Source organism: Vidua macroura, chromosome 6 (genome assembly GCF_024509145.1).
Source record: "Vidua macroura isolate BioBank_ID:100142 chromosome 6, ASM2450914v1, whole genome shotgun sequence".
In the NCBI taxonomy this organism is placed as follows: domain Eukaryota; kingdom Metazoa; phylum Chordata; class Aves; order Passeriformes; family Viduidae; genus Vidua; species Vidua macroura.
In genome coordinates, this window is record NC_071576.1 from 5,088,352 (window position 1) to 5,101,838 (window position 13,487).

General features: G+C 48.8%; 1 protein-coding gene across 2 annotated transcripts in view; it reads left to right on the top strand.

The window, feature by feature from the left end:
• DAAM1 (dishevelled associated activator of morphogenesis 1) overlaps positions 1 to 13,487 on the top strand; it is a 91,560-nt gene that overhangs the window by 15,650 nt on the left and 62,423 nt on the right. For both annotated transcript variants that reach the window (XM_053980953.1, XM_053980954.1), the window contains exon 2: positions 2,926 to 3,024. The gene's annotated coding sequence lies outside the window, so the exon portion shown is untranslated. The remainder of the gene's footprint in view (positions 1 to 2,925; positions 3,025 to 13,487) is intronic.

The window sequence follows — 13,487 nt, forward strand, 5'->3', positions numbered from 1 at the left end:
AGGTGAGGACCAGGTGAGATGTGACACAGATCTGCACTGGTCCCTGTGTTGCCCTCTTCCAGCCCTCCAAAGTCCTGTAAGAAATGTCTGCTTGGAAGAAGTGATTTCTGCTGGAATGTGGGACTGAAACGACTGCAGTGCAACCTCTCACTGCCGAGCAGAGTCCTCGTTTTGTCTTGTCCCGTTGATCTGAATGAAGTAATTTATAAGGACATTTTCCATGAATCAATAAATCCATGCTTGCTGCTGTGCCTGGGAGGTTTAATTTGCTCTAGATACTGCACGGAGTATCTCTGTCCTGAATTGCACTGCAAAGTTCTGCTCTTTGGGAGAGGATGAGGATACAGCTGGATCCTCTGGGAACATGCTGCCAGCATCTGATGGTGCCTGATCCCTGTTAATTGGGCACCTCCTGGTGTGGGCTGAAGAGTTCAGGCAGGCTGTAAGAGCAATAGTTTCCCTGTGTGGAGTTTGAGGGCTTAGTCCCATCGTGCCGAGCATTTCCTGATGTTATACATCTTGGGGAAATTGAAGCCAAAAAAATAAAAAAGGGAGGGGCAGGATCATTGGCCTTTGAAGAGACCACAGTGCAGAAATCTGGGTTACAGGTAGGTTTCCCTTCCACATCTCTGAGTGATGCTTCCACTCAAAAGGAATTCCTGTTATTCTGCACCACCTCCCTTTCCAAAAGCTGCTTTTATGAGCCCCTTGGAAGCAATGCACATGTGTTTACAAAGCCTGCCACTGGATCTGCCTGGAAAAAGAGAGTTCAGAAACACAGCTCTGCTACACATAGAGAAGTCAAAGGTAACCCCCAACCCGCCCCAGTCCTGAGCTTGTTTCCCTTGCTTTGTCTGAGCAGTGTCTGGTGAGGCTGGAACTGTGATCATGGATGGATGAGGAGCCCTTGCTTTCTGCTGTGCACTGGGGGTTTGGGGTGGTTCCTGGCCTCTTCCTGTGCACAATGGGTGTTTGGAAGGCCTCTGAACTGGTGGGGCACAGACTGGCTCAGCTGTCCCTGTGAGCACCTGGATCCCACCTCTCCATCCTGTTCCCCTTGCCTGGCTGAGCCCCCAGGGGCCCCTCCACTTCTTCTCCAGAGTGACTCCAAAAGCATTTTCTATCTCTTGGAGGTCAGAGCTCAAGCTGGAGAATCCAGAAACGTTCCCAGAGCCAAAACACGCCGTGGCAAGTGGGTGTGTGCCTGGTCTCTGCTTCTCATTTCCTTCATCACTGTGAGAGCAGTGGAGCTGCACATGGGGTTTCAGCAGGGTGTCCCCTCTTTTGTTCCTATATATTAGAAAAGTCTGTGCATGTGTTTATATTTAAAACCAATATGTATATATTTCAGCATGGCCGTTTGTGAGCTGTGCCCCTCGGGACTGGTCTGGTTGGACAAAGGAGGGATGTATTTCACAGCTGCCTACCTGTTGCACTGGCAGCTGTGTGATGGTCCTGCTGGTCCAGCCGTTCTTGCACTTGGAATAACAGGTGTTGGCAGGGAGTCATCCCAAACCTGCTCAGACCCAGCTAGGAAGGATCTTTTTGAAGTGAGCAGGCTTTGGAGTAAGTCTGGCAGCACCAGTGGAAAGGCTCCGTTGCTGTTATTTGTGTCACAGCCTGGGCAGTCCATTCCATGTGTACCCTTCTTGCATTTTCCATGCCCTCTTTCCCACATGCTTACTGGTGTGTTGGAAAGAAGCAGATGCAGCTTCTGGTGACAGGGCTGGATGTTGGGCTTGTTGCCCATCCTCTGGGACAGCAAACACAAGGCCAAACAATGGCTGTGCCAGCGGCGAAGTGGAGCAGCCATAGAAAGTTGTCATTTAAAATAATTGCCATAACGGCTTCTCCTCCCTTTCTTCCACCCCTTCCCCATGTTCTTCCCCCTCACTGTGTCCTTCCCCACCCATAACCTGGGGGCTGCCTGGATCTCTTCAGGATTTATGTTAAAAGGGAAGTGTTATGTACGTAATTAAACCGTCGTATTGCTGGATGGAAATGGGATTTGGTGCTTACTGCTGTGACTCTTTCTCATGCATGAGGGTGAACTGATTGATTACTGAGGTTTGAGATTAAATATTCCCCTGAGCTCCACTGGCATTTAGTGTACTGGGGGGAGGGCAGAGGGAAGGGGTGGAGGGGAATTCTGGTTTTCCTCCAAGGCAAGGAGAGCACGGGAATGTGCTGAGCACATCCCCTTGTCTTGGTCTGCAGCACTGGCTGTAACAGGCTCCTGGCGTGGGTGTCTTGGACACCAATAAAGCAGGTGCCTCACTCCATATCCGTGCTGGTGGATGGGCTGCTGGTGGGCTTTGCAAGCTCCTCTCACTGCTGCATGGAGCATCCCATTGCATCCTGCCCAGTCCCGGTGACTCAGCTGCCTCCCCACCTGCCCACACCTCATCCCTGGCTCACATCCCTCCCAGCCTAGCAGTGGGGTAGACCTGCTTTCCCCCTCTTTCTCCTTAGGAGTGCATCTTATTTGTTTATTTTCCTTAGCTTCTTTTCATCCGAAAACCCCTCTGTGTTTGGTTTCGATGGGAAAGGAGGAAAAACCCCCACGCGCCGCTCCTCGAGTGCGTGGTGGGCTGGAGACGCCGCCTTCGCCCGCTTCCCTTGAAGTCTAATTTTAGCTGAAGGCGACGGGATCCCTCCAGGGTATGGCAGAGATTTCCCATCAGCTGCCTAGACCTCAAGAAACAAAACACACAAACAAACACAACGCAGAAGCACTTAAGGTTTATTTGGGTGAATTCTTTCAAAAAAAGGGTGTGACTTTTTTTTTTTTTTTTTTTTTTTTTTTTTACGAGCAGCCCCTGCGCACGCTGGCTTTGTTCTGCTGCAGTCGGGTATTTCAGGTCTTCCAAGATTCAGTCAGAATAATTAGTTACTGTCTGTTTGTACCTTCTGTTTTTGTTGCAGGGTTACCAAGGGGTGCATTTATCTTCCAGAGGGCTGCCTAAGTGTCGCTTAATCATTAAAGCATCTGATTTCCTCCAAGTTACCTGCCATGAGGCTTATGTAAGTAAACAAATAAATAAATAAATGAAAGCAGGGAGGGTGGGGATGGTGTTGGTGGATTCAGCTTGGGGAGGGGGGGAGGTTTGTACGGATTTTTCCTGATTGTCACGGGTTTAATTGTGAGTTGCCTGTGGTTCCCAGCCCGTCATGTGGGGATCAGAGGACTGAGTGTTTGGATTGGCACTGAACGACCCAGCCAGTTTAATGAGGCCTCTCTCAGCCAAGCCTTCACCCCGCTAAACTGGCAAGAGCTGTGTTGCTCCCTGTCATTTCAGGAGCAGGGGGGGAAAAAAAGACCTTACAGGAATGAAAGGCTTTTGCTTTCACTCATACAGTTATGGCTTTGACTCCTTAACCCAGCAGTGTCCCTTATAAAAATCACAGCTCTGTCTGGAAATAAGTTACCACTGTAAGTTAGGCAGGATTGGGAATTAGCTGTTTTTCAGCCTGTATTTGCCATGTTTGGTTTGGGAAGGGGGACTGTTAATGCACACATTTCCCATCTCTAACACAGGAGATGAGAAAGACTCAGGAAGTCACTGCAGAGGAGGGTGGGATGGCTGGGAAGCTTCGCAGGGAGAGCAGTGAGGTGCTGAACCAGCCCTGGTTCCTGCCTGGAACCTGAGTGAATTGTGTGATGTTTTCCCTTCAGAGTTTGTCACCGAGAGCAGATGAGTGGCCCTGTTCTGATGGCAGCGTGGGGCTGGACAATTTGCTTTCTTCCCTTTGGTTTCTCTTCCTTCCTGAGCTGGCGTGGTCGGGTTCTGAGGTGCTGGCTTGTCAGCTGCCTTTGCTGCCTCATTTATCGTGTCCAATGTGCAAACCCTGGGAGCGAGGGTTTGGGCTGCATGCTGCTTCCCTGATGGGTTTAGATACTTTGAAATCCAGAAACAGCCTTTGCCATCAGTTTCTCTGCTTTCCTGTGTGAGAGGGAGCATACATTTTTGACGTTGATTGCTTTGTGTTAGCCTTTCTTGGAGATACAGGTGCGCAGCTGGGCTTTGTTCTCCTTCCTTGGGAGAAGCTCATGAAAGGGAAGGGGCCTGGAGGTGGGACCAAAGGGATCTGCAGGGCTTTGGTGGCTTCAGGGAAAATTGCCTGTGTGAAGGTTGAGGTTGAAGTCCATCTTCTCTCTGTGTTTGTTGGGAAGAGTAAAGACAAGTGATGGGGCATGTGTTGGACTCTGCTGTGGCAGAGCTGAAGCTGGGCATCCTGTCCGAGCTCCCGAGTAACAATTTGGAGAGACAAATCCCCTGGCAAGCCCCCTGTCCTCTCTGGGACCGCTGTGGTGGCTGTCACAAGCAGCAGTGTGTTGCTGGTGGCCTTTGCTCTTTCTGCTCCGATGTGTGTGGAGGTGAGAAAAGTCCTACTTGATGGAGATACTCTTAAGAAAGCCTGTCATCCTGATTTTTTCCTTGATGTTTGCCCAGCTGGAAAGCTGGTGGCCGTTCAGACAACACCTCCTGAAGAACTGGGAATGTGTGATGTGCAGCACAGCCAGTGCTCCTGCCTGGCATGGTCCCTCCAGCCACAGTGAGGGATGCTGGAGAGGCTGGCAGGTCTCTAATCCCCATCCCACTGGTGTGTGCCTGCCTGCTTCACCGGGCCTTTCACAGATCTGCTTGGCTTGGGCAGAGGGAGAGGTGGGGAGGAGGAGCAGAGCTGCTGGGAGTGGAGGAGAGTGGAAGCATGGAGGGGAAGGGAGATGACAGAGTGGTGGAGATGGATGCTGGGAGGAAGAGGAGATGATGTGGCTCATTTGCCTGGTGCTTTAGAAGTTGCTTAGTTAAATTAAGTGCTCACTAGGGAGCCTCATTTGGCTTTTAAATAGCTTTGGAGCATGCGAATGCTGTGTTGCTCTCTTCTTTCTGCAGTGTGAGCCACCTCCTGTCCCCATCTCTCTTGGAAAAATATCCCTGTTAAAAGTCTACCTTAGGATGTGGTACAGGAAGCTTGGTGGTCACCTGCTTTCAAAAAGCCTTTCAAAGTTCTCTCCCAAGCTCCTCATCATTCCAGACCATCCATCCTTTGTTTTTTTCCAGTCTGGGCACTGTGAGCTTTGGTGGTTGGGACTGAGCACAGATTCCCTCTCCTGCAGAGGCCACAGCATGCCAGGAGCTCTGGTGTTCATCACACAGCACCAGCTGGGCTGGGCTGAGCTGGCTGGTCTTCCACCATCTCTCCTTGAGCACCCCACTTAAGGCAGAGATTGATGCCCCTTTGGCTTTCCTGTTCTTTTGAAGGGCTGTGTATTTTTTCTTTCCTTTCAGCCAGCTGAAAAACTGCTCCAAGAGACTGGAGAATTATTTTGAGTGCCTTATTTCCCTGGTTGTACCTTGGTGCAGAGCTGGATGTTATTTGTGCACTTGATCATCCTGCTACTGTTAAAGGAAATTCATAATGCTTAGTTTTATTTAATTTCTGTAGAAAATGAAAGTATCTCAAGATGTTTATTTTTCTTTGTCTCCAGAGTAACACACTCAGTGATGGAGGGTGCCAAAGGCAGGCACAAATCCTGAGGATGGGGATGCAAACAATGTTTGGTCTCCAAAAAACTCTGTCTCAGTCAAGGATGGGGAATATTCCCCACCACAGAGCCACCTTGGGGCTTCAGCTGTGTCCCCCCATGCAAGGAGATTGTGGCCACCAGGTGCCACTGAGGTGTCCCCAGGCATGGGGCTCCCTCCTTGCTCTGGTCCCTCCACCATGTGCCCACCAGCCACTTCCAGACGTGGTGGGGGAAGGTTTGGGAGGAGCACACCCCGTTTTCCTCATAAAACTCCAAACAAGAAGCTTGGCCTGGTTTAGATTTTAAAAATAACTTGCACATTTGGAAGCTAAAGTTTCAGAAGGGCTCCGAATGGGATAATGGCTTTGATCGTGACAGTCCAAGATCAAGGGAGGGCTTTTTAGGTTTGCTGCATCAGCTGGAAAATATATTGTAGTGTCTAGACTTTATCATCCTCAAGAAAGGCTCTTTTTTTTTTTTTTTTTTCCTACTCTACAAAAGGTCTAATCCAAAGCCCATGTACAGTTGGTAGGAGGGGCTTTGATTGTGTCCAGGAGCATGTTGAAAGAGGTGGAGATGAGCTTTGGGCTTTGAAGGACTTGGACCCTGCTTTAGAGGTGCCGCTGTTTCCAATGGAAGTTGTGTCAGCAGTGGGATGAGGAGGCTGAGGATGGGGACCAGCTGTGCTCCAGTCCCCCCTCCCCAGAGTGGTCAGTTCCTGCAGCTGAGCCCTGCTGACACCTCAGGGCTCATCCTTTGGCTGCTGTGCTCGTGGTGAGCTGCTCAGACCAGAATGTCCCACAAGTGTCTCAGTTTTCTCTGTGTAATAACCATAAACATCCACATTTGATGGTGTGTGGACAGAACTTGAGAATTTTTAGTTTGAGTGTAGAAAATGTATGGCTTTCTCTCCATACCATTCCATAAGTGGGTTTAAAACTTTTTTTTTATTATTTTACTGAATTTTTAAAATAATTTTTGGGGGGTTTTTTTTGGAATTCCTAAAGAGAGGCAGGGAAGCATCTTCCTAAGTTGCTTGGAATAGACTTAAAAGCCTGCTGAGAAGGTGAGGGCATCTAGCCACATGTATTTATAGAATCATTAAAGTTGGAAAAGATCATTGAGTCCAGTCTTTGATCAAACACCACCTTGCCAACCAAACCACAGCACTGAGTGCCACACGCAGTTGTTTCTTGAACACCTCCAGGGATGGTGACTCCACCACTGCCCTGGGCACTCTGTCCCAATGCTTAACAGCCATTTCAGTGAAGAAATTCTTCCTGATGTCCAACCTGAACCTCTCCTGACATAGCTTGAGGCCATGTCCTTTTGTCCTGTCCCTTGTTCCCTGGGAGCAGAGCCTGAGCCCCACCTGGCTGTACTCTACTGTCAGGGAGTTGTAGAGTGAGAAGGTCCCCACTGAGCCTCCTTTTCTCCAGGCTGAGCCCCCCCCAAGCTGATCCTCATCAGACTCGTTCTCCAGACCCCTCTCCAGCTCCTTTCCCTTCTCTGGACACATTAATGTCCTTCTTGTTGTGAGTGGCCCAGAACTGGACACAACACTTGAGGTGTGGCCTCACCAGTGCTCAGTACAGAGGGACTGACTCTTCCTGAAAGCCCACGTAGCAATCAAGCTCCTCTGTCACACTGGAATACGCCCTGTGCATGAAGCAGAGGCAGTTTTTCTTTGAAACACTGGGTTTTCTGTGCAGGGCTCTCGGGTGTGTTTGGGCAGGTGTGTCATGGGCAAAGTCACCACCAGCCATTTCCTTGGTGTCTCTGCTGCAGCACACCATGATGCCATGCTCAATGCCCGAGGCTTTGGAGGGTTTGCAGCCTAGTTATGAAAGCTTCATCTGGAAGCTTTGAGAAACATTTGGAAATGTTTTGGAAAACATTTGGATCGAGAATGCTGTAGCTCTGCGCTTGGTTGTTTTACTTTGCTTTGTCCTTGAGCGAGAAAAGTGCTGTTTGGTTTCTGGTTTTTTCTTTCCATCAGTTTTTCTTTTAGACAAACTTATTTCCAGGGATAAATCAGAGCAAATGCCAGTGTGAAAATAGTTTGTGGTGTAAAATGGTACTAAAGTTGTGCTGGAAGGGATCTTGAGAGGCTACCTTGTCCCCAAGGGTAGTTGAATACGCTCATTGGTCTGGAAAGTGATCGTCTTTGCTGGAAGTTGTTTTGTCATAAATTATCTCAGGAGCAGAGGCAAAAATCTACCAAATAATGCTGTCAGTATGTGTGCACGAGCCTTCCTCAGTTTATTCAAATCATTTGCTGAATAAATGTTGAAAATTAATGCTGGGTTTGTTCCCAGAGCTATTCAAAGTAATATTCCAGAGTAACCTTTTCCACCTTGGCATTTGGCAATATATTAAAAGCTTTATGGATGAATTGCAGTTACCCACAGTCTGTATTTGACATGGAGCCATCCCTGTTTTGCCCCATTTCTGAGACAACCAATCCCTAGAAGTCCCACTGGGATGAAGAGCAGGTTTTTCTTTATTTCTTGTGAATTAGTTGTGACTTTTCAATTTTTCAGGTGGTTACCTGCCCCGTGGAAATCCACAGCAGCCTCTCCCTTTGACATCTGCAGGCTTAGATAAAAGTTGTAAGATCCTGGGCAAGGATCACTAGAAATCCTCATCTGCTTTGAGATTGAGCCAAGTGATGACTTTCAGTTAATTTCTTCTGCATCTTCCTCTGTCCCAGCTTTGTGTCTTGAACGATGAATCAAAAAAAAACATACCCAAGAGTCCTACTTTAATGCCCCCACCTTTTAAAGGTGCTGCAGAGCTCCATGGGTTGCTTGCAGCTCCCCACTTCAGTGATGGAAGGTTCTGAAAGAGGTTCACCTGTAGCCAGCTGGATGCAGGCTTGTTCTCCAGCCAGCAATGCGTTGGTGCTGTGATCCCCAGAGCCCAGATGGTGACTGGTTTTTCCTTCATCTGGTCCTTTTCCCAACCAGTTCACAGTAGGGGATAGGGGAGTTCATCCATTTTTGGCTGTGGGGAAGGCTTGGCAAGCCCCCCTCGGCCCATCTGCACATTTGAAGATGACTGGCATCAGTGTTATTGTTTGGCCAAGTGTATGCAGGGATATCACAGCTTAGATTTGTTACAGATGGGTTTCTGGATATAGTCTAAGGCATTCTGCCAGCCAATTTTATATCTGTGTAAAAGTGATTGGCATTGCTATAAATAAAGCTGCTGTGGGATTATAAATCTAAATATACTTATTCATTAAATTATTTTTACATTTCCACTGGGTTGTCATCCTGGCTTATCATAAGCAAACCATGCTGTCTGCCTGAGTGTTATCCACAGCTCCAGCAATGCGGCTTCTGAGGCTTGGAAGTATCTTTTCACTTGTGTGTGAGCTATCCATGAGTCTCTGTGCCATGGATCTCTTCACCAGGACTTCCTCACAGTCATCACTGGGAATGACCCTGTCCTGAAAACTGCTGTAGAAGTGGCAGTGGCTGTAAATACAGGAATGTGAATTTTTCTTTCTTGGTTCACAAGTGAGCATGACTTTGCTGGGGTATTTAGTACCTGTGACCTGGTAAATACTATTTGCATGGCTCCTTTGGTGCTGGGAAGGGCTCCTCCACAAGATCCTCCATCTGTGTCCTCGGGCAGGGAGTCTTGCAAAGTTTCTTCCTTCTGTGCCCCAGGCCAGCCTGCATGGAAACAGGGGTCTTTCCACCTGGTTTAACCATCCCTGCTGGTTGTTTTGGCTATGGGAGCAAGGAAAAAAGTCCCCCAGACTAGTTCCAGGTGCAGCTGTGAGCTGGGGAGGTGCTGGAGGGAGAGCCTGGCCAGACACCAGCACAGCCAGGCAGCAATGCAGGCACTGGTAAATCTGGCTTGGTCTTTGAACAGGCTGATGAGAACACTGAGAGCTGCAGCCTCCGGTTTCTCTGGGTTTTTTTTTTACTTCTCTTTTCAAAGCATTTGATTATTAATTCAGTAAATGATGAAGCATAGAGAAACATGTGCCTGAGTGGCAGAATATCAGCTGCCTCACTCTCCTCAGTAATAACATGCATTGTTGAAAGTTAACCCATGATTTTAGCTCCATTTCCTAATGAAGGGAAGCTTTAAAGTCTGTCTGTCCATCTGCTCCTCCTCCCATCACTGACAATTCATTAAGTCCATTGCCTGGTTTTGTCCTTTCTTTCAGACTGTTTTTTCACCTCAAATTTGTGGGGCTGCTGCAATTTTTTGTCAAAACAGCCATCAAGTTAGAAGGGTGTTACGGAGGTTTTTTATTAAGGGATGCAATGAAACCTCAGCCTGTACTAGACACCAGGGAATACACATAAATGTTATGAACATCCAAGCCATAAAGAGTGCTTTAGTTGGATTTGCCATGTTATGAGACAGCAGAGAGCCTGCAGGTCTCTGTGCAGACATGTAGGTGTTGCCTGGGGGATGTTCACCTCAGTGAATTCTCTGATGTCTAATAAATGTAAGTTCATCCTGCAGCCTCACTCTAAAAGTGGCTTGTGTTGCTGAGATTCACAGAAGGAAATATTTCCATTCATGTTGGTATTCCTAGTGCTGCTCACCCACTAAATATTGTTTTGATAGCACAACAGGGTCAGCACTGGCTTGTAGGGTCTTCAGAAACTGGTAGCAGCATTTGGATGTCTTGACTTTTTGCTGGAGCTGGTTGCCAGTCCACGTGCATTTTGGCACTGTGGAGGCAGGGGAGGCCATGCTGCTGGGATTCAGCATCCTCAGGGTGGGAGCTGGACCATGCTGTTGGAAACCTCACCATGCTGTGTCTCAGGAAAGCACAGTCTGGCAGGTGAGCAGCAGATGGAGAGGAGAAGTCTGAGTGGGGGGGTCCTGTGTCTCTGCCTCTGGGTTGTTTCTGGTGCCCAGTGGCTGAGCTGCAGCTGCATGGTGGAGGTAAGAGGTTGTGGGTTGTGTCCTGGAGGTACCAGGGCTGGTTTGAGCAGAACAAATGTCACAAACTCAGAAGTTAAATGAAGCATTTTGCCTGGTGCTGGTTAGGACAGAGGTTACTGTGGCCAGAGCTGTGTGGCTGGTGCCAGCAAACAGGGAGGTGGTTGCCTCTGGGATGACATTCCCATGGTCTCTGTGTCCTGCTGCAGACCCTAGTGCAGTGATGTACCCCCTTCCTCCCTAAACCAGCAACAGCTCCTGGCTGGCACACGTTACCCAGGCTCTGGAGGTGCTGGTGTGGGTGCTCAGAGCATCTGTAAGGTAATCTGGGGGTTATGGTGTGACCAGCTGGGCTTGGTGCTGCTGATAGATGGGTCCTGTGTGGGTGTGAGATCTTTTCATCACCTTGTCTCAGGGGGAAGGGAGAGACCCTGAAAGAAAAGATCAGCCACCACCACTTCCCTGCAGGGATATGATGGGGTGCAAACAGGATTTGACATTCAGTATGTTCTTGGTGAGCTGCCAAATGTTTGCATATCAGCCTGGCTTTTACTGGTAGGTGTCAATGCTTCTTTCCAGGCCTGGTTTCCACCAAAACTGTAATTCTTTGCAGTGTTGGGGGCTTTTTCCCCCCCCCCCTCTTTGTTTCTTTTTTTCTTTCTCCATTCAGTGCCTTAGTAAGAACACAGCTGAAGTCCTGGGAGCCCAAACTAAACCTGTGTATTGCACACGGGGCCGATTAGACGCCATGGTAATAAGCATTTGAACCTAAAGCTAGATTAGGCAGGGAGCAGTCTGAGGCTGGATTTGCATAGCACACATTCCTTTTCCACAGGACGTGTTGGCAAATCTTCTGGAAGTGAATTCAGAAAGCGCTGGCATGCGTCAAGTGCTCCTGTTGATGCATGGGCTGCTCTTCTCACTAGGCACTCACTGGGAAAAAAATGCCTGTGATTGCCTGGAAGATGCTTTTTCTCCTCTCTGCCTGCTCTCAGGGCTCATGTTGCAGTCCATGGGGATGGGTAGCTCTTGCCAGCTCTACAAATCTGCAATAAGGGCATTTTGAAAGTTCTTGCCTGGAGAGGCAATTATTTCGGGGTGCTTTCTTTTCCTGTGACAACTCTGGCAGTAGTGGAGTGAATCTGGAATTTTCAGGTACCTAAATCAAATTTGCAGCTTCTTCAAGCTTTCACTTCAATGTTACAGGTCTTGTGCTGGAAAAAGATTTGTTATCCAAAAGCCATTTAATTTCCTTAGCCTCTGGACAGTCAGAAGATTGTGGATGATCTGAGGGTCAGTCTCTCTTTGCTTTATGTCATTACCATGTGTTCAGGCCATCCAGACTGCAGTGTTAGTTTGGGGCAATGGGATGCAGAGGTCAGACAAGGGGAGGGGGGAAATGTTTTTCCATGTTTAGGGCAGTGTCTGGGCAGCAAACCTGCAGGCTGTCTGTTCTAGGAGGGGGTTTGAGATGGAGTCATGGGTTTCAGTACTAGGCTTAGACTTGCTGGACCCCACTTTGTGATCCATGGTGTTGTGTGGGCTGTGTTGGAAGACCTGACATTCTGGTGAAGGCAGAGCTGCCCCCCTGAGTGGCCTCTGTTGCCACTTTTGCTGATAGAGGTGTTTCAAGAGCTGCAGAAGGAATGGGAGGGTGTTTCAGGGTGTTGGGGATGTATTCTCTCACTGCACAGCTGGGCAGACCTGGTGTCAGTCAAATCCATTGCCCTGAAGCCACGAAAGGAGGGGAGCTCTGAAAGAATGCCACAAGTCACTGATCACCAGAGCACCTGAAGCCTTACCCAGGTGTGAAGAGCTCTGCAAGACCCACCATCCCCAGGACTCACCTCTTCAAAGTGTGAAGTTCTCCGTGGGTTTGGATTGTGGGTGAACCAGACTGGCGTTGATGGGGAGAAGTAAAAATGCCGTCACTCCAAGATTTATTTGCTGAGCATGACTCCAGCTGCTCTGGAATACCCTTTGCTCAGCTGGGGTCAGCTGTCCTGGCTGTGTCCCCTCCCAGCTCCTGGTGCACCCCCAGCCTCCTGGCTGGTGGCGTGGGGTGAGGAGCAGAGAAGACCTTGACTCTGTGCCAGGGCTGCAGAGCAGTAACTCAAACATCTCCGAATTAGCAACACAGTTTCCAGCACAAAACCAAAGAAAACCAAGCATTCCAGCCACAACCAGCTTGGGAAGGGGCAGGACTGCTGTGAGGAAGGTGAGAGGGGTGAAGTGGTGGTGTGGGAGCATCTCTGCAGAGGGCAGTGGGTGGGTGTCAGAGTTTGGTGCTGCTCCCCAGCAGGAGTGGGTGACACTGTGGCTCTCTGAGCCCCCACTGTGGCTCTGTGAGCCCACACCGTGCCTGCAGTGGCCTGGGGGAAGGTGCATCTGTGCTCGTGGGCATGTCTGAAGTGTGGTGAGTCCCACATATATCAACACCAGTCTGCCCTCCTGCTGCAGATGTGATTAAACTTGAAAAATGAAACATGGTTATGTTCTCTCAGGGTGTCTGCGCCTCTCAGGAGCCCCATGGGTCACTTTTTCAAAGTTGTTATTTGCAATTGATAGGCTTTTTTTTTTTTTTTTAAGGAAAGGGAGATAATTGTATAAATATCTAGAGGGGTGGGAAGCTTGTGTTGCAGTTTGTACCGGGTGCGGTGTGAAAACCTGTGAAGAGAAATCCACTCCCATATGTAGCTGTGGCAGGGATGTGACCACTGTTGCTGTGATATTGCCCTTTCAGGGGGTTTCCTCACTGAAATGTTTGCTCAGGTGGGGTGGAGAGGCTCATTTTTTGAGCAGTATATAGAGAGGAAGGCAGGCAGGATGCCTGAAGCACTAGAGATGCTGTGGATGCCTTGTTTGGACTCAGACTCTCTGGGGAAAACCAGATTTGGTTACATCAAAGCACAGAGGAAAAACTAACAATCCTGTGCATGTACTCAGTGTGTTTAAATTCAGTTTGTATTGACACTGCTGATGCTGATACTTTCCTGGATTAAGCATTAAAATAGCCTCTATTGATTTTTAAATGCAT